The sequence below is a fragment of the Schistocerca nitens genome, chromosome 1 (genome assembly GCF_023898315.1).
Source record: "Schistocerca nitens isolate TAMUIC-IGC-003100 chromosome 1, iqSchNite1.1, whole genome shotgun sequence".
Lineage (NCBI taxonomy): Eukaryota > Metazoa > Arthropoda > Insecta > Orthoptera > Acrididae > Schistocerca > Schistocerca nitens.
In genome coordinates, this window is record NC_064614.1 from 280848113 (window position 1) to 280869173 (window position 21061).

Consider the following 21061-nt stretch of genomic DNA (forward strand, 5'->3'; position numbering starts at 1 on the left):
TTCTGAAAAAGTGTAGCCATGTATGGAAGTGAAACGTGGACGATAAATTGTTTAGACAAGAAGAGAATAGAAGCTTTCGAAATGTGGTGTTACAGAAGAATGCTGAAGATTAGATGGGTGGATCACATAACTAATGTGGAGGTATTGAATAGAATTGGAGAGGAGAGAAATTTGTGGCACAACTTGACTAGAAGAAGGGATCGGTTGGTAGGGCATATTCTGAGGCATCAAGCGATCACCAATTTAATATTGGAGGGCAGCGTGGAGGGTAAAAATCGTAGAGGGAGACCAAGAGATGAATACACTAAACAGATTCAGAAGGATGTAGGTTGCAGTAGGTACTGGGAGATGAAGAAGCATGCACGGGATAGAGTAGCATGGAGACCTGTATCAAACCAGTCTCTGGACTGAAGACCACAACAACAACAACAACATATTCTCCTTGAATGAAAATAGCAACAGGGTGAATTTTAACTCCAAAGATTTTATTTTCAAAAGAACCGTTTGGTTTTACACGGGTACGTCTTTTCCATGCTTGCACATTCAATCTTGGACCACTTTCTGCACGTAAGTTTATCTTTCACAAATGTTCAGTGTATCCTCCACCTAACGCAAAATAAACAACCAGCGATAACTGAAATTGTGCCATACTTTTGCGATCATATCTATATTTGCGGCACAACACCATTGCTATCCATCAATGTTGTTATATTGTTTCTCTGTCTTTTCCTTTGACTTATGGGAACCAATTGCACGATACCTATGTGTATAAAGAAGAGAGAAGGTTTGTTCGTCTGTAATTCACACAAATATACAGTTTTATTCCTATCTTGATGATAATTTGTACAACTTACCTGCGAGACAAGACGAAAATCATTCTCTGCGTAATACATCGTAATCTGACTTAGAACAGGGGGAGGGGGAAGATTATTACTAAAAATCTCTAAAAGTCCTTGGCCGATTTACTTTAAATATCCGCGCTATACCCTAATGAACATTTGGGCGGGCACAGGATATATCTTTTTAAATACAAACACTATATATTTATTCATCTGACTACAGAATTGCAAAGTAAATCGGACAAGAACTTTGTAGTATATATACTCCTGGAAATGGAAAAAAGAACACATTGACACCGGTGTGTCAGACCCACCATACTTGCTCCGGACACTGCGAGAGGGCTGTACAAGCAATGATCACACGCACGGCACAGCGGACACACCAGGAACCGCGGTGTTGGCCGTCGAATGGCGCTAGCTGCGCAGCATTTGTGCACCGCCGCCGTCAGTGTCAGCCAGTTTGCCGTGGCATACGGAGCTCCATCGCAGTCTTTAACACTGGTAGCATGCCGCGACAGCGTGGACGTGAACCGTATGTGCAGTTGACGGACTTTGAGCGAGGGCGTATAGTGGGCATGCGGGAGGCCGGGTGGACGTACCGCCGAATTGCTCAACACGTGGGGCGTGAGGTCTCCACAGTACATCGATGTTGTCGCCAGTGGTCGGCGGAAGGTGCACGTGCCCGTCGACCTGGGACCGGACCGCAGCGACGCACGGATGCACGCCAAGACCGTAGGATCCTACGCAGTGCCGTAGGGGACCGCACCGCCACTTCCCAGCAAATTAGGGACACTGTTGCTCCTGGGGTATCGGCGAGGACCATTCGCAACCGTCTCCATGAAGCTGGGCTACGGTCCCGCACACCGTTAGGCCGTCTTCCGCTCACGCCCCAACATCGTGCAGCCCGCCTCCAGTGGTGTCGCGACAGGCGTGAATGGAGGGACGAATGGAGACGTGTCGTCTTCAGCGATGAGAGTCGCTTCTGCCTTGGTGCCAATGATGGTCGTATGCGTGTTTGGCGCCGTGCAGGTGAGCGCCACAATCAGGACTGCATACGACCGAGGCACACAGGGCCAACACCCGGCATCATGGTGTGGGGAGCGATCTCCTACACTGGCCGTACACCACTGGTGATCGTCGAGGGGACACTGAATAGTGCACGGTACATCCAAACCGTCATCGAACCCATCGTTCTACCATTCCTAGACCGGCAAGGGAACTTGCTGTTCCAACAGGACAATGCACGTCCGCATGTATCCCGTGCCACCCAACGTGCTCTAGAAGGTGTAAGTCGACTACCCTGGCCAGCAAGATCTCCGGATCTGTCCCCCATTGAGCATGTTTGGGACTGGATGAAGCGTCGTCTCACGCGGTCTGCACGTCCAGCACGAACGCTGGTCCAACTGAGGCGCCAGGTGGAAATGGCATGGCAAGCCGTTCCACAGGACTACATCCAGCATCTCTACGATCGTCTCCATGGGAGAATAGCAGCCTGCATTGCTGCGAAAGGTGGATATACACTGTACTAGTGCCGACATTGTGCATGCTTTGTTGCCTGTGTCTATGTGCCTGTGGTTCTGTCAGTGTGATCATGTGATGTATCTGACCCCAGGAATGTGTCAATAAAGTTTCCCCTTCCTGGGACAATGAATTCACGGTGTTCTTATTTCAATTTCCAGGAGTGTATATATATATATATATATATATATATATATATATATATATATATGTTACGTTGTTACCAAATGTCTTCGAAAGTACATGGCCGATTTACTACAAAGTTCTTGATCGATTTACTTTACATTACTACAGTCAGATGAAACAATGAAGATAATTAATGATAAAGTAAATGCCTAACAAATGAAATAATAGTGCTAAACTGACCGTAATTATTATCGCTAGAATAAGTTACGGCGTCAGTACCCGTCAGACGTAATTTGATCGCCAAATGAGCGAAAGCTCGAGAATTTGACGGAAACACGATTGTAAAATCTTATTTAATGGATAGTTGCCGTTGTTATATATAACACATATCCTGGAAAATATTTTAGTTCGTGTTTCATAGTTTTTTTATTATTTAAATCCACAGTGCCATACAAACGCTAAGACAGGTCGCGGATATAGAACCCTACATTTCCAGAACTGTGACGTATACTGTTCGAACAATTCGAGTTGTGTTCAAACACAGCCCTTTTTGAAACAATGAAAACTGAGCTGAAACAATAGAAGGCGAATTCTCGAAAAACACGATGAGATACCTATCGATAAATGTTAACAACAGATAGCACAACTAATTATATTTTCATAAAGAGAAAATATAAATTCAGTAATGGATACAAAGCAGCTGTGCACCACTCGCCAGAATTTTTAAATGTTCTTGAGCCTCGAGGATTAGAGCCACACAAAGCTCTTGATCGATTTACTTCACATTACTACAGTCAGATGAAACAATGAAGAAAATTAATGATAAATTAAATGCCTACCAAATGAAATAATAGTGCTAAACTGACTAATTATTATCGTTAGAATAAGCTCATTAAAAAAGGATCCTCTGTCATATTATTATGCAATATCGACCCGCCCTCACTGTGCAACGGAACAAGGGTGGCGATGAAGAAGCTACTGCCGAAAGTAATAGAGGTTACCATCGCCACGGGTAATGCTGGGGGTGAAGACATATTCATTCCTAGTACTCCGTTGATACTCTGTGATTTAATTATGCCCTTCGACTTCAAGAGATTGTAGTTTCCCTTCAGATTTGCATTTGATATGACTGTCAACAAGACATAGGTCCAGTCACTTTATGTGGCAAGCGTTAACTTGGACACGCCATGTTTTTCACTTCTGTGGTTACGCAGGGCTTGCCCAGAAGTTGACACGCCGGATGGATGGTTTACACATCAGAAGGACAAACGAAGAACATAGTGTGCGATTAAGCTGTGGCATAGGAGTTTTATTTTAAAGTTTTATTCGAATTTTTTGGTAAAATTATACCTTTGCTGACTGTAAATGTTTTCGTGAAAGGAAAGTTTTGCAGCTCGCAATGTAGAAATTGCTAAATCGATATGTCTTTTCAAGTAATTATGTTTTTTTTATCCTTGCCGACTGTAAATATACATTTAAATTGCACAAAATATTAATAAATATGTGAAATATTTATTCATTAAGCATATACAGATATTTTTAGAGTAAAACTATTTCTTGCAGAAAATGAAGTGTATTGAAATTATTAAAGTATGAGTTTTACAGTTAAATTTTGAATACAGCATTTATTACAGGTACGTTACTTTAATTTGCAATTTAAAAAATAAATCAAAACACAATATATTTTGTAATTGTTATTATTTAACTCTTGGTTTGAAATTGGGGCATACTGCAAATGTCTGAACCGCATGTCTAGAACCTGACACTCCGGAACCGCGGGACTGCTACGGTCGCAGGTTCAAATCCTGCCTCGGGCATGGGTGTGTGTGATGTCCTTAGGTTAGTTAGGTTTAAGTAGTTCTAAGTTCTAGGGGACTTATGACCTAAGATGTTGCGTCCCATAGTGCTCAGAGCCATTTGAACCATTTTTTTAGAACCTGACTTTTATGAATGCTTTAGATGAGGACGTATTCATTCGTCAAATTCCGTTGACACTCAGTGATTCAAGTAAGCCGTACGATTTAAAGCGATTGCAGTTTCCCATGCGGCTTGCATTCGCTATGAGTATCAGCAACGTACAGGGCCAGTCACCCTGTGTGGCAGATAGTAATCATGCTGTGCAACACCGCACTCTGCAGCCAGTTTTACGTACTTTTTAATCAAGAATAAGTTAAGTTTTTGTTCAACTTGTATTTGTATGTTCTCATACAATGTCATCAGCCATCAAGGATGATGCAGTTGTTTACAAATAGGAAATGGTAACTCTGTTGGGTTCTATTGATTCCAAGCAGCATAAGGCAGTTCAACAACGCACTGCCCTTTCCCCACTACTTTTTGCTTTTTCACGGATGAACTAATAAAAGTAATCAAGCAGAACATCAAGTAAGTAGAACAACAAACGGAGAGCCGACCTAATCAGGTTGGCGAGAATGGGGGCATGTGAAGGAATTTATAAATGAAGGAGTTGGTTAAGTAACAACAAAACAGATGTATTCAGTGTTCGGAATAGCAGTGGGATATGCCTAGGTCGGTTGTCGAAGTCGTCACCCACTGATGGCTGCCCATAGGTGAAGTTGATTTTTGTCTGTAAACATAGTCCATGAATAGGTGTAGGAAAAGAATCATGTCATTGATAGTTCGAAGCCGGAAGCAAGATAGTGCTCGAGATGGTGACCAACAGATATCACGTAATGTCTCTTCCAGGCTCCCTATTGGCTACCCATAGCAGGGTAAGTTGTCAGAAACTGGAATTGCATGCATTCAATGGTCTGGAGTCTGATACGTCGTAAAAGGCTATTGCTCACAGTGGTGCATGAAGCTGCTCATCAGTGGACCAAACGAGACAGAAACTGGACAGAACCCAACTGGAACCGTATAGTGCTGCCCGCCATTTTGCCTCTTTCCAAATGGTGAGAGGTCTCAATTATACCGACAGCCAACAAGGTGTTTAACTGACTGTGTATGCTTGTACTTGAAGGCAGAGGTGGTTCTATGATGTTTTTTGGGTGTTTTTCATACAATGGCAGGTGTCCATTAATTCACAATGCCGTGAGCATGAAAATGGATATTTATTTCAACCTTTTTCTACTGACTCATGTACACGCTGGGGATGCTTCCGTCTTCCAAGATGACTACAGCTATATCCTCGGGGCTGTAAGCATACGTTCCTGGTTTGACAAAAACATAGTCGCCGTCTCCCACCTCGACTAAGCCGTTAAATCACTCGTTCTTTATCTCGGAGAAAATACTGCGTTGGTAGAAACAGCAGGTGAAACTTAACCATCAAGATCCGCGCAGTTAGGTAGCTACATCTACATCTACATCTACATTTATACTCCGCAAGTCACCCAACGGTGTGTGGCGGAGGGCACTTTACGTGCCACTGTCATTACCTCCCTTTCCTGTTCCAGTCGTGTATGGTTCGCGGGAAGAACGACTGTCTGAAAGCCTCCGTGAGCGCTCTAATCTCTCTAATTTTACATTCGTGATCTCCTCGGGAGGTATAAGTAGGGGGAAGCAATATATTCGATACCTCATCCAGAAACGCACCCTCTCGAAACCTGACGAGCAAGCTACACCGCGATGCAGAGCGCCTCTCTTGCAGAGTCTGCCACTTGAGTTTATTAAACATCTCCGTAACGCTATCACGGTTACCAAATAACCCTGTGACGAAACGCGCCGCTCTTCTTTGGATCTTCTCTATCTCCTTCGTCAACCCGATCTGGTACGGATCCCACACTGATGAGCAATACTCAAGTATAGGTCGAACGAGTGTTTTGTAAGCCACCTCCTTTGTTGATGGACTACATTTTCTAAGCACTCTCCCAATGAATCTCAACCTGGTACCCGCCTTACCAACAATTAATTTTATATGATCATTCCACTTCAAATCGTTCCGCACGCATACTCCCAGATATTTTACAGAAGTAACTGCTACCAGTGTTTGTTCCGCTATCATATAATAAAGGATCCTTCTTTCTATGTATTCGCAATACATTACATTTGTCTATGTTAAGGGACAGTTGCCACTCCCTGCACCAAGTGCCTATCCGCTGCAGATCTTCCTGCATTTCGCTACAATTTTCTAATGCTGCAACTTCTCTGTATGCTACAGCATCATCCGCGAAAAGCCGCATGGAACTTCCGACACTATCTACTAGGTCATTTATATACACTCCTGGAAATTGAAATAAGAACACCGTGAATTCATTGTCCCAGGAAGGGGAAACTTTATTGACACATTCCTGGGGTCAGATACATCACATGATCACACTGACAGAACCACAGGCACATAGACACAGGCAACAGAGCATGCACAATGTCGGCACTAGTACAGTGTATATCCACCTTTCGCAGCAATGCAGGCTGCTATTCTCCCACGGAGACGATCGTAGAGATGCTGGATGTAGTCCTGTGGAACGGCTTGCCATGCCATTTCCACCTGGCGCCTCAGTTGGACCAGCGTTCTTGCTGGACGTGCAGACCGCGTGAGACGACGCTTCATCCAGTCCCAAACATGCTCAATGGGGGACAGATCCGGAGATCTTGCTGGCCAGGGTAGGTGACTTACACCTTCTAGAGCACGTTGGGTGGCACGGGATACATGCGGACGTGCATTGTCCTGTTGGAACAGCAAGTTCCCTTGCCGGTCTAGGAATGGTAGAACTATGGGTTCGATGACGGTTTGGATGTACCGTGCACTATTCAGTGTCCCCTCGACGATCACCAGTGGTGTACGGCCAGTGTAGGAGATCGCTCCCCACACCATGATGCCGGGTGTTGGCCCTGTGTGCCTCGGTCGTATGCAGTCCTGATTGTGGCGCTCACCTGCACGGCGCCAAACACGCATGCGACCATCATTGGCACCAAGGCAGAAGCGACTCTCATCGCTGAAGACGACACGTCTCCATTCGTCCCTCCATTCACGCCTGTCGCGACACCACTGGAGGCGGGCTGCACGATGTTGGGGCGTGAGCGGAAGACGGCCTAACGGTGTGCGGGACCGTAGCCCAGCTTCATGGAGACGGTTGCGAATGGTCCTCGCCGATACCCCAGGAGCAACAGTGTCCCTAATTTGCTGGGAAGTGGCGGTGCGGTCCCCTACGGCACTGCGTAGGATCCTACGGTCTTGGCGTGCATCCATGCGTCGCTGCGGTCCGGTCCCAGGTCGACGGGCACGTGCACCTTCCGCCGACCACTGGCGACAACATCGATGTACTGTGGAGACCTCACGCCCCACGTGTTGAGCAATTCGGCGGTACGTCCACCCGGCCTCCCGCATGCCCACTATACGCCCTCGCTCAAAGTCCGTCAACTGCACATACGGTTCACGTCCACGATGTCGCGGCATGCTACCAGTGTTAAAGACTGCGATGGAACTCCGTATGCCACGGCAAACTGGCTGACACTGACGGCGGCGGTGCACAAATGCTGCGCAGCTAGCGCCATTCGACGGCCAACACCGCGGTTCCTGGTGTGTCCGCTGTGCCGTGCGTGTGATCATTGCTTGTACAGCCCTCTCGCAGTGTCCGGAGCAAGTATGGTGGGTCTGACACACCGGTGTCAATGTGTTCTTTTTTCCATTTCCAGGAGTGTATATTGTGAAAAGCAATGGTCCCATAACACTCCCCTGTGGCACGCCAGAGGTTACTTTAACGTCTGTAGACGTCTCTCCATTGATAACAACATGCTGTGTTCTGTTTGCTAAAAACTCTTCAATCCAGCCACACAGCTGGTCTGATATTCCGTAGGCTCTTACTTTGTTTATCAGGCGACAGTGCGGAACTGTATCGAACGCCTTCCGGAAGTCAAGAAAAATAGCATCTACCTGGGAGCCTGTATCTAATATTTTCTGGGTCTCATGAACAAATAAAGCGAGTTGGGTCTCACACGATCGCTGTTTACGGAATCCATGTTGATTCCTACATAGTAGATTCTGGGTTTCCAAAAACGACATGATACTAGAGCAAAAAACATGTTCTAAAATTCTACAACAGATCGACGTCAGAGATATAGGTCTATAGTTTTGCGCATCTGCTCGACGACCCTTCTTGAAGACTGGGACTACCTGTGCTCTTTTCCAATCATTTGGAACCCTCCGTTCCTCTAGAGACTTGCGGTACACGGCTGTTAGAAGGGGGGGGGGGGGCAAGTTCTTTCGCGTACTCTGTGTAGAATCGAATTGGTATCCCGTCAGGTCCAGTGGACTTTCCTCTGTTGAGTGATTCCAGTTGCTTTTCTATTCCTTGGACACTTATTTCGATGTCAGCCATTTTTTCGTTTGTGCGAGGATTTAGAGGAGGAACTGCAGTGCGGTCTTCCTCTGTGAAACAGCTTTGGAAAAAGGTGTTTAGTATTTCAGCTTTACGCGTGTCATCCTCTGTTTCAATGCCATCATCATGCCGGAGTGTCTGGATATGCTGTTTCGAGCCACTTACTGATTTAACGTAAGACCAGAACTTCCTAGGATTTTCTGTCAAGTCGGTACATAGAATTTTACTTTCGAATTCACCGAACGCTTCACGCCTAGCCCTCCTTACCCTAACTTTGACATCGTTTAGCTTCTGTTTTTCTGACAGGTTTTGGATGCGTTTAAACTTGGAGTGAAGCTCTCTTTTCTTTCGCAGTAGTTTCCTAACTTTGTTGTTGTACCACGGTGGGCTTTTCCCGTCCCTCACAGTTTTACTCGGCACGTACCTGTCTAAAACGCATTTTACGATTGCCTTGAACTTTTTCCATAAACACTCAACATTGTCAGTGTCGGAACAGAAATTTTCGTTTTGATCTGTTAGGTCGTCTGAAATCTGCCTTCTATTGCTCTTGGTAAACACATAAACCTTCCTTCCTTTTTTTATATTCCTATTAACTTCTATATTCAGGGATGCTGCAACGGTCTTATGATCACTGATTCCCTGTTCTGCACATACAGAGTCGCAAAGTTCGGGTCTGTTTGTTATCAGTAGGTCCAAGATGTTATCTCCACGAGTCGGTTCTCTGTTTAATTGCTCAGTATAATGTCACTCGATGCTCTGTCCCTACCACCCGTCCTAAAGATCTGAGTGTCCCAGTCTATATCTGGTAAATTGAAATCTCCACCTAAGACTATAACATGCTGGGAAAATGTATGTGAAATGTATTCCAAATTTTCTCTCAGTTGTTCTGCCACTAATGCTGCTGAGTCGGGAGGTCGGTAAAAGGAGCCAATTATTAACCTAGCTCGGTTGTTGAGTGTAACCTCCACCCATAATAAATCACAGGAACTATCCACTTCTACTTCACTGCAGGATAAACTACTACTAACAGCGACGAACACTCCACCACCGGTTGCATGCAATCTATCCTTTCTAAACACCGTCTGTACCTTTGTAAAAATTTCGGCAGAATTTATCTCTGGCTTCAGCCAGCTTTCTGTACCTATAACGATTTCAGCTTCGGTGCTTTCTATCAGCGCTTGAAGTTCCGGTACTTTACCAACGCAGCTTCGACAGTTGACAATTACAATACCGATTGCTGCTTGGTCCCCGCATGTCCTGACTTTACCCCGCACCCGTTGAGGCTTTTGACCTTTCTGTACTTGCCCAAGGCCATCTAACCTAAAAAACCGCCCAGCCCACGTCACACAACCCCTGCTACCCGTTTAGCCGCTTGTTGCGTGTAGTGGACTCCTGACCTATCCAGCAGAACCCGAAACCCCACCACCCTATGGCGCAAGTCGAGGTATCTGCAGCCCACATGGTCGCAGAACCGTCTCAGCCTCTGATTCAGACCCTCCACTCGGCTCTGTACCAAAGGTCCGCAGTCAGTCCTGTCGACGATGCTGCAGATGGTGAGCTCTGATTTCATCCCGGTAGCGAGACTGGCAGTCTTCACCAAATGAGATAGCCGCCGGAAGCCAGACATGAGCGACCACCTGCAGATGGGTGCACCCTGTACCCTTTATGGCATCCGGAAGAACCCTTTCCACATCTGGAATGACTCCCCCCGGTATGCACACGGACTGCACATTGGTTTTCTTCCCCTCTCTTGCTGCCATTTCCCAAAGGGGCCCCATTACGCGCCTGACGTTGGAGCTCCCAACTACCAGTAAGCCCACCCTCTGCGACCGCCCGGATCTTGCAGACTGAGGGGCAACCTCTGGAACAGGACAAGCAGCCATGTCAGACCGAAGGTCAGTATCAGCCTGAGACAGAGCCTGGAACCGGTTCGTCAGACAAACTGGAGAGGCCTTCCGTTCAGCCCTCCGGAATGTCTGTCGCCCCCTGCCACACCTTGAGACGACCTCCCACTCAACCACAGGTGAGGGATCAGCCTCAACGCGGGCAGTATCCCGGGCAACCACAGTCGTAGTCCGATCGGGGGATGCGTGGGACGAGCTGGCCGTCCCTGACAAACCCCCATCCGGACCCCCACAGTGATGCCCATTGGCAACAGCCTCAAGCTGTGTGACCGAAGCCAACACTGCCTGAAGCTGGGAGCGAAGGGATGCCAACTCAGCCTGCATTCGAACACAGCAGTTGCAGTCCCTATCCATGCTAAAAACTGTTGTGCAAAGAACGTCTGAACTAATCTACAGAGAGCGCAAACAAATCGACAAAATTTAAACGGTTATTAAAATACAAGATTGCCTAGTAAATGCAGTAATGCTGCTACTTGCGCACTGCTGACACACTGCTCGGCGGCGGAAGGAGACTACGCGAATTTACACTATTCAGGTACTAAAACGCGATGCTACAACTCTCAAATACTATAATACGCCCGAAATTTATGAATTAAACAATGCAAGTACCGAAAACACGCAAAGAAATTAAGAATTAAACTATGTAACAAATGAGTGAGCTAGGAGTATACGACTTGCTGCTGCAGCTGCTTATCCAACGGCGGCAGGGAGCTCTGTGGTATCTAATCGTTAATTAGTGTCCTCTAGAAATAGTACCGTACCTTACTTGAAAGGCACACCACACGACAGCCGTTTCTTGTTGTTGTGTGGGGTTGAGGGCATTCGAAAGGGCGGGACCTAATTTTTTTAAAGGTTAATTTAGTAGCGATCATGCAGTGGACGAGAGAGGAGCAGGGATTCGCCGTGGTGACTCACTTTTCCCATGACCGTTCGGTCACCGCAACCCAGCGTGCATTCAGGGAACAGTTTAGTATCACGCCTACAAATTGTGTTCCTGATCGAAAATTGATTATTAAGTAGGTGGACACGTTTATGAATGTTCGTGGTGCGTAGAAAAAGAAACCAGGATCTTCAAGAACCACAAAGACACCAAAAAACGTCGAGAAAGTAAGGCTGGCGATTCTGAATTCTCCTAAGCAATTAGCATGCAAACATACACCTGCTGTTTTAATTTCTGATTGCATAGTGAGACGAATTCTTCATGAAGACTTGAGATTTCATAAATTTCGTCCACATAAACTGGTAACGGTGCACACACTTTATCCACGAGGTACTGTTTCACGAAAAAATAAGCCTGTGAAGCCTTGCTCGGAAACCTGCCCCATGACGACCTCGACGGGGATATTTTCATTGATCTGGATGCGTGAATAAAAAAAAAAGCGATATTGCAGTCGTAGGAACCTTCAAGAACTTCATGAGCAGTCCCTGTATATAGACTGTATGACTGTTTGGTTTGCAGTATGCAGAATTGGCATTACTGGCCCATGATTGTTCGAAGAGAACGATTGGTCAGTTACGATCATTTCTTAGCGTTATGTCCAGATTACTGAGGAATTTTTTCCTTCCTGAAAGTGAAGAAATGGGGATGTCTGGTCCTAGCAAGACCGCGCCACGGCTCACACAGCGCGAAGACCTCCGCGACCATCTAATCTCTTTGAGGGCTGATCTTCAGCGGCCAGCATGCTCGCCAGATTTAGTACCCTGTGACTGTTTCTTGTGGGGGTATCTAAAATCGTTGGAGTATACAAATCGTCCACGGGCTCTTGGTGAGCTGTGCAACAATATTCGTGCTGCTATTGCCAACGTAGACAGAGACATGCTGGACAAAGTGTACCGAATCTTCCGATTTCGAGTATGCAAATGCAATGAGCAGGGCGGAGGGCATTGACCAGTGACATGTTTGTGAACATGACGTCCATGAATGACTGCAGATGGTCTCCAGATAGCCGAACATTATCATTTCCAGTCAATAACTGGTTCAATTGGGTCGGAAGACTGGGTCCATGTAAACACATCCCACATCATTATGGAGCTTGCACAGTGCCTTGTTGACAACTTAGGTTTGTGCCTTCTGCGTTACACTCGAACGCTAAAATCTGCTCTTACCAACTGAAACCGGGACAAATCTGACCAAGACACGGTTTACCAGTCGTCTAGGGTCCAATTGATGTGGTCACGAGCCCAGGAGAGGCGCTACAACGTGTGTCGTAATGTTAGCAAAGGCAACCGCGTCAGTCGTCTGCTGCCATAGCCCATTAACGTCAGTTTTCGCCGCACTGTCCTAACGAATACATTCGTCGTACGTCCCACGTTGATTTCTGGGGTTATTTCGCGCTGTGTTGCTCGTCTGTTAGCACTGACGACTCTACACAAACGCTGCTGCTCTCGGTCGTTAAGTGAAGGCAGTCGATCCCTGCGTTAGCCCTGGTGGTAGGTAATGTCTGAAATTTGGTATTTTCGGCACACTCTTGACGCTGTGGATCTTGGAATATTGAATTCCCTAACGATTTCCGAAATGGAATGTCCCATTCATCTAGCTCCATCCAGCAGTTCGCGTTCGAAATATAATTCCCGTCGTGCTGCCATAATCACGCCGGAAACATTTCCACATGAATATCCCGAGTACAAATGATAGCTCCGCAAATGCACTATCCTTTCATACTTTGTGTATGCGATACTACCGCCATCTGTATCAGCGCATATAGCTCTTACATGACCTGCCACCTCAATGAATGATTTATTTAAAGTAGGAAAGTTCCGCCTACTCTGTGTATAACTGAAGAAGGTAGTGGACTCTGTTCTTCGCCTACTTACGGTCGTTATCAAAGATAGAGGTGTTGCGACGGCGCGGTTCTTTCCGTCCCTTTACGACGAACCTGCAACTACCAGTGAACATTGTCTGAGCATATCATCAGTAGGGAAGCAGAGCGAAACCTACTGTACTTCGACGTGAACCAGGCTGCAATTAAAGTCACTAACCTACGTTTCGGGAGAAAATTTCCACACGAAATGAAAGGTTGGAAATTTTGTCCTTAATTAATATATTCTGAAACTTAGGTGAACAAGTATCACTGCCAAGTCCGTGCTAGTCTTAACACAGTCACTCACAATCCCTTTCACTGACGTTAGGAAGTTTATTGTGTTGCATTTCCCGAAAAAGTAATAACTACAAAAATACTGAATGTTTTTGATTGATAATGCTCGCCAAATACTAAGTCTATCAGTACCAAATGCAGTCACAGTTTTTAGCCACAGACCTGCTCAATACGCCACGCGGAATATATGTCTTTTCTCGTCACAAAATTCACTTAAAAATTCCGAAATTTCTACACGCCCATCGGAATAATTATGCCGTCACTTTACCACACTTTTGATGTATGAAACACTGCTAGATCGGGCAACTTATCGTTTTCATCGGAACTACTACTACACACGTCCGAACTGTTTCATGGCTAGGCTCCCACTCTCCTCTAGAATACTCTAAGTCTTCTTTACCAGCAGATTTCCGAAGAATATTGCTTTACCATTGATCAGTTTACTCAGCAGCCAATAGCAAAACAACATTCTCCCGCGTTAGTCCGCGCTTTTCATCAATAACCAATCGCAAAGTAGTAAAGCTAAGTACTGCACTTTTTACCGACGTAATTATCCAATATGCTGAAGTTTTGATTATGCATAACGTTATTTACTATTGTTATTTATAGCTGAATTAACTTTCCCTTTACTATAAACTTACTTTACAAATCTATTCTACAAAATCCCCTTTGTCCATATCCGTACTTCTTCGAAATGTGCCCACACTAAAACCTACTACATACCTCGTTAAACAGTTATCTTCATATTAACCGTAAACCACACTCACGCATCATTCATACTGCTAAAACACATTTATAACATTTTACATACACAAAAAGACATAATAACACTTTATGAAAATACTAGAACAGTTTATGAAAAACATTCTGTTACTTTAGTGCACTCTAGCTGGCACAATCGAAACTAAAATCACAGCCCCCCCCCTATCCAATATTGTCCTCTATCGTTGATACATAAACTACGTGCGCGTCCAGTCTCGCGTCACCATCCAGCTCTGAGACACATCACCCACTTAACCGCCTCCAAGGCAGGATCGTTTTACGGTGCTACGCCTCAGTGTGTCGTATGGTACAGGCGTGATTCCTCCTGGGAGGAAATTTTTTTACCGGTGTGCTTGTGTCTTTATCTTGTAAACGTTTGTTGTTCAATCGTACTAATGCACGAATGACAAGCAAATTTTCTAGTGTGATGTGTAAAGTCACATGGTCCGCACAGACAATTCGGATGCTGAGAGCATTGCCGGCGAAAGGGCCTGATTCCCAAAGTGTCACCTGTGACGAGGAAACATGTGGCTCTTGGGCGATGCGCGAGACGGGCGAGGTCTGTCTGTGCGGCAGGTGGCGGCCGCAGAGGCGCCTCTGCGGGCGGCCAGAGGCACGTGGCGGCGGCAGGTGGCGGCCTACCGCAGCCATAGCAGCAGCCGCTGACCAGCTCCCCAGCTGTCCGGCTGGCCTCTCGCAGCCCGTGTCGCGGCTCACCGCGGCGCGCCGCCCGCGGCCGTCCTGTGGCCACGAGGCGACCGCTCGTCGTCATTAGGCCCCGGCATACCGTGCGTCTCTGTTGCTGCCCCGGCTGCCACTCATGGAGTCAGTAGCTCCTCATGCTCCGTGCAGCTGTCACAGCCCAATAAAGTTTTATATCGTGTCTCATAAAAAAAAAAGTGAAGGATCTAGAAGGGAAGGAGGAAATCTACATCTACATACATACTCCGCAATCCACCATAAGGTGCGTGGCGGAGGGTACCTCGTACCGAAACTAGCATCTTCTCTCCCTGTTCCACTCCCAAGCAGAACGAGGCAAAAATGGCTGCCTATATGCCTCTGTACGTGCCCTAATCTCTCTTATCTTATCTTTGTGGTCTTGCCGCGAAATATAAGTTGGCGGCAGTAAAATTGTACTGCAGTCAGCCTCAAATGCTGGTTCTCTAAATTTCCTCAGTAGCGATTCACGAAAAGAACGCCTCCTTTCCTCTAGAGACTCCTACGCGAATTCCTGAAGCATTTCCGTAACACTCGCTTGATGATCAAACCTACCAGTAACAAATCTAGGAGCCCGCCTCTGAATTGCTTCTATGTTCTCCCTCAATCCGACCTGACAGGGATCCCAAACACTCGAGCAGTACTCAAGAATAGGTCGTATTAGTGTTTTATAAGCGGTCTCCCATACAGATGAACCACATCGTCCCAAAATTCTATCAATGAACCGAAGACGACTATCTGCCTTCCCCACAACTGCCATTACATGATTGTCCCACTTCATATCGCTCTGCAATGTTACGCCCAAATACACTCCTGGAAATGGAAAAAAGAACACATTGACACCGGTGTGTCAGACCCACCATACTTGCTCCGGACACTGCGAGGGAGCTGTACAAGCAATGATCACACGCACGGCACAGCGGACACACCAGGAACCGCGGTGTTGGCCGTCGAATGGCGCTAGCTGCGCAGCATTTGTGCACCGCCGCCGTCAGTGTCAGCCAGTTTGCCGTGGCATACGGAGCTCCATCGCAGTCTTTAACACTGGTAACATGCCGCGACAGCGTGGACGTGAACCGTATGTGCAGTTGACGGACTTTGAGCGAGGGCGTATAGTGGGCATGCGGGAGGCCGGGTGGACGTACCGCCGAATTGCTCAACACGTGGGGCGTGAGGTCTCCACAGTACATCGATGTTGTTGCCAGTGGTCGGCGGAAGGTGCACGTGCCCGTCGACCTGGGACCGGACCGCAGCGACGCACGGATGCACGCCAAGACCGTAGGATCCTACGCAGTGCCGTAGGGGACCGCACCGCCACTTCCCAGCAAATTAGGGACACTGTTGCTCCTGGGGTATCGGCGAGGACCATTCGCAACCGTCTCCATGAAGCTGGGCTACGGTCCCGCACACCGTTAGGCCGTCTTCCGCTCACGACCCAACATCGTGCAGCCCGCCTCCAGTGGTGTCGCGACAGGCGTGAATGGAGGGACGAATGGAGACGTGTCGTCTTCAGCGATGAGAGTCGCTTCTGCCTTGGTGCCAATGATGGTCGTATGCGTGTTTGGCGCCGTGCAGGTGAGCGCCACAATCAGGACTGCATACGACCGAGGCACACAGGGCCAACACCCGGCATCATGGTGTGGGGAGCGATCTCCTACACTGGCCGTACACCACTGGTGATCGTCGAGGGGACACTGAATAGTGCACGGTACATCCAAACCGTCATCGAACCCATCGTTCTACCATTCCTAGACCGGCAAGGGAACTTGCTGTTCCAACAGGACAATGCACGTCCGCATGTATCCCGTGCCACCGAACGTGCTCTAGAAGGTGTAAGTCAACTACCCTGGCCAGCAAGATCTCCGGATCTGTCCCCCATTGAGCATGTTTGGGACTGGATGAAGCGTCGTCTCACGCGGTCTGCACGTCCAGCGCGAACGCTGGTCCAACTGAGGCGCCAGGTGGAAATGGCATGGCAAGCCGTTCCACAGGACTACATCCAGCATCTCTACGATCGTCTCCATGGGAGAATAACAGCCTGCATTGCTGCGAAAGGTGGATATACACTGTACTAGTGCCGACATTGTGCCTGCTCTGTTGCCTGTCTATGTGCCTGTGGTTCTGTCAGTGTGATCATGTGATGTATCTGACCCCAGGAATGTGTCAATAAAGTTTCCCCTTCCTGGGACAATGAATTCACGGTGTTCTTATTTCAATTTCCAGGAGTGTATTTAATCGACGTGACTGTGTCTAGCGCTACACTACTAATGGAACATTCAAATATTACCGGGATTCTTTTTCCTATTCATCTGCATTAATTTACATTTATCTATATTTAGAGTTAGCTGTCATTCTTTACACCAATCACAAATCCTGTCCAAGTCATCTTGTATCCTCCTACAGTCACTCAACGACGACACCTTCCCGTACACCACAGCATCATCAGAAAACAGCCGCACATTGCTATCCATCCTTTCCAAAAGATCATTTATGTAGATAGAAAACAACAGCGGACCTACCACACTTCCCTGGGGCACTCCAGATGATACCCTCACCTCCGATGAACACTCACCATCGAGGACAACGTACTGGGTTCTATTACTTAAGAAGTCTTCGAGCCACTCACATACTTGGGAACCAATCCCATATGCTCGTACCTTAGTTAGGAGTCTGCAGTGGGGCACCTAGTCAAACGATTTCCGGAAGTCAAGGAATATGGCATCCGTCTGATACCCTTCATCCATGGTTCGCAAGATATCATGTGAAAAAAGGGCAAGTTGCGTTTCGCAGGAGCGATACTTTCTAAAGCCGCGCTGATGAATGGACAGCAACTTCTCTGTCTTATATGAAACTTCACGAGTTGAGTGTGTAAGTAATGTTGTTTCAGTGTTTACAAAATCGATTCCAATTTACAAGCGATTTGGCAGTATGAGGCCACTTATTTATGACTTGTACCCACAAGTGTTATAGCTAGTACTTGATATCCTATATACTAAAACTTGCAAAGAGCTGACGTCCCCGCTGATCCCACACATGTTCTGTAAGGGACAGATCTGGGGATCTTGCAGGCTACAAGAGTACCTCATCATCACGCAGGCTGTTCATAGACACACGTGGCATGTGTGGTCAAGCATTGTTCTGCTGAAAAATGGCGCCACGATACTGTCGGTTGAGTGGAACAGATGACAGGTGCGCTGTCCTAATACAGTCGTGCCGTCAGAGTTCTCTCGATCACTACCAGCCGCGGCCTGAACTCATACCCGATGGATCACTATTGTGTCATGCCAAGAGTAACACCACTGTGCCTCTGCAAAACGTTTGCGACATGGGATCTCTCATCATGTCACCACCATACTCACCGAAGATAGTCATCAGGGGTAGTGTACCTCTGCAAAACACTTGAAAGATGGGACCTCTCATCATGGCACCACCAGACACACCGAAGATAGTCGTCAGGGGTGGTGTGCCTCTGCAAAACGTTTCAAAGATCGGACCTCTCATCATGCCACCACCATACTCACTGAAGATAGTCATCAGGGGTTGCATGCCTCCGCACAACGTTTTAATGATGTGACTTCTCATCATGTCACCGCCATACTCACCAAAGATACTCATCAGGTGTAGTATGCCTCTGCAAAAAGTTTGAAAGATGGGGTCTCTCATCATGCCACCACCGTACTCACCAAAGATAGTTATCAGGTGTAGTGCAGAACCGCATTTCATTACTGAACACAATGCACCGCGATTCATTAGCATTCCACGCTTCTCGGTCACGGTACCACTCCAGTCGTAGCCGTATGTGTTATGGTGTTACGGCAGCCGACACATAGGTCAGTAATTCCCTAGTTCGGCTACTGCTGTGGAGCGACACCGAGTGTTGCAGGGAGTCCATTATTTGCCATCACATGGCAGATGTGACACTGTTATGACGTGCTTCTTGCACAATACGGCGACCCTCCTTTGTGGAAGTCAGATGTTGCCGACTGGAACCTTGACGCAAATATGCCTGCTCTCACGATTAAACATCGGGATGCTGTCACATCTGAATGCGCGACAAATCTGGATATTGCACGATTCGACCAGCCAGTCAAATGGAGACCTACAATTACGCCCTTTTAAAATTATGTCATGTGCTGATAACACTGTTTCACACGAGTAGGCGGCTTGTCCTTTACAGTGATTACTCAGCATCTGACACTGTCAACGCCTCTCATATACCCCAACAGGCCTGGTACAACCAACAACACTAACTCACTCTGGTGGCCTTCCTACTTGTCACAGAAAATTGCAACGCTAATTACTTAATACCCGCCGATGGTGTGTACGTGTACGGAGTTACGTTGACATCCGACCATGGCGGTTCCACTTGTTTTGCCGGGTGGCCTATATACTGGGGGTTCAGTAATTCAATTCCTAAACGGCCAGATACTACGACGGAGCCAACAATAAATATATTACGTCATGCAACCAGATGTTGCGAGCACTAAGCATAAGTAAGTACGCCCAGATCGAAGGAAATAAGCAAAAACTACCTTCTTCAAACGTCGTTAAAAGAAAGTTGAGTTGAAGTACGTAGTGTTGTGAAGGCCTGATGTTCACATTAAGCCAGTAAACAGCATAGAGCGCTGTAGTGCCTGCTTGACCATTGCTGTACGTATCATGGAGAGCTATACATTGAGAGAACAGCGAGACACGCGTTTCGTTTACGGTGCGGCTGAAGTCAATGGACGAAGAGCTCAGCGAATGTATCGAAAACTTTCTCCTGCACGAAGGCGTCCCATTATCGCACATTTACTGCAATCAACATTCGACGGGGCAATACCGGCACATTGATGGTAAGCATGCTCAACACAGATAGGCCATGGACGGAGCTTACATCTACCTTTGAGGAAGACTTGTTACGATTTGAGGACGTGTCCGAGGCAAGTACACATTGCCGCTAAATTCAGTGCGTATCATAGTTTAGTATGGAAATTGTTGAGTGAACAGTTGCTTCACCCTTTCCGTCGTACAAGAATATACGATCATTTACCTCTCCACGAGTTTGTACGCTGAGTTCTGCAGGGTAACTAAGAACTTCAGTTCCTGACTCTTTTTGTCTACGGATGAGGCTCAGTTTACTTGGGCAGTCAAGTGCGATTGTCATAACCCGCTGGTATGGGTGAATGAAAACCCAAGTACATCAGCTATGCAATTTGATCAGAGGGATTTTTCTGTAAATATGTGGGGCGGTATTGTGGACAACTACTTTCTTGGCCCTTATATGTTGCGTCCTCGACTCAGGTGGGCAACGCACACTGCTTCTGCAGGAACACTTACCGACGTCATTGGAGGAGGTACCTAGCCATCAAAGGCCTCCAGAACTTTAGGGCCTCGGCGCACATTTCAGATCCCGTACTTGCAGTCAGCATTGGCCTGCAAGAAAACCCAAGTGTATTCTATTCCTATGGACTCAGAGGAGGGACTAGTTCCAAGAATTCTTGCAGCGCCCACAAACATAAAGAATACTTCATGGAATGCGGGACGCCTTACTATATTGATATCGGCTCAGTGCTGAAATCATTGGTGGTCATTTTGAACATTTAAAGACTGATCATTACAATAGAGGGCTGAAACACATTTAGCAATGTTTTATTCTCAATCACTTGCAATGATCTGCAGAACGATCCTACTGCTGCAAACATACATTTCGAGTAGGAACCTTACGAGAAATTAGGGTTCATATGGAGGCATGTAGACTAACGTTTTTCCCTTCCTCTATCTGCGAGTGGAACAGGATAGGAAACGACTAGTTGCGGTACAGCGTACCTTTCGACACACACCGCACA

The 21061-nt window shown here is 46.9% G+C and overlaps 1 protein-coding gene across 1 annotated transcript in view; it reads left to right on the plus strand.

Annotated features, from left to right (window-relative positions):
• The window catches only part of LOC126235475 (lachesin-like), a 1351138-nt gene that overhangs the window by 139720 nt on the left and 1190357 nt on the right, over nucleotides 1-21061 (plus strand). The gene's annotated exons all lie outside the window — the stretch shown is intronic.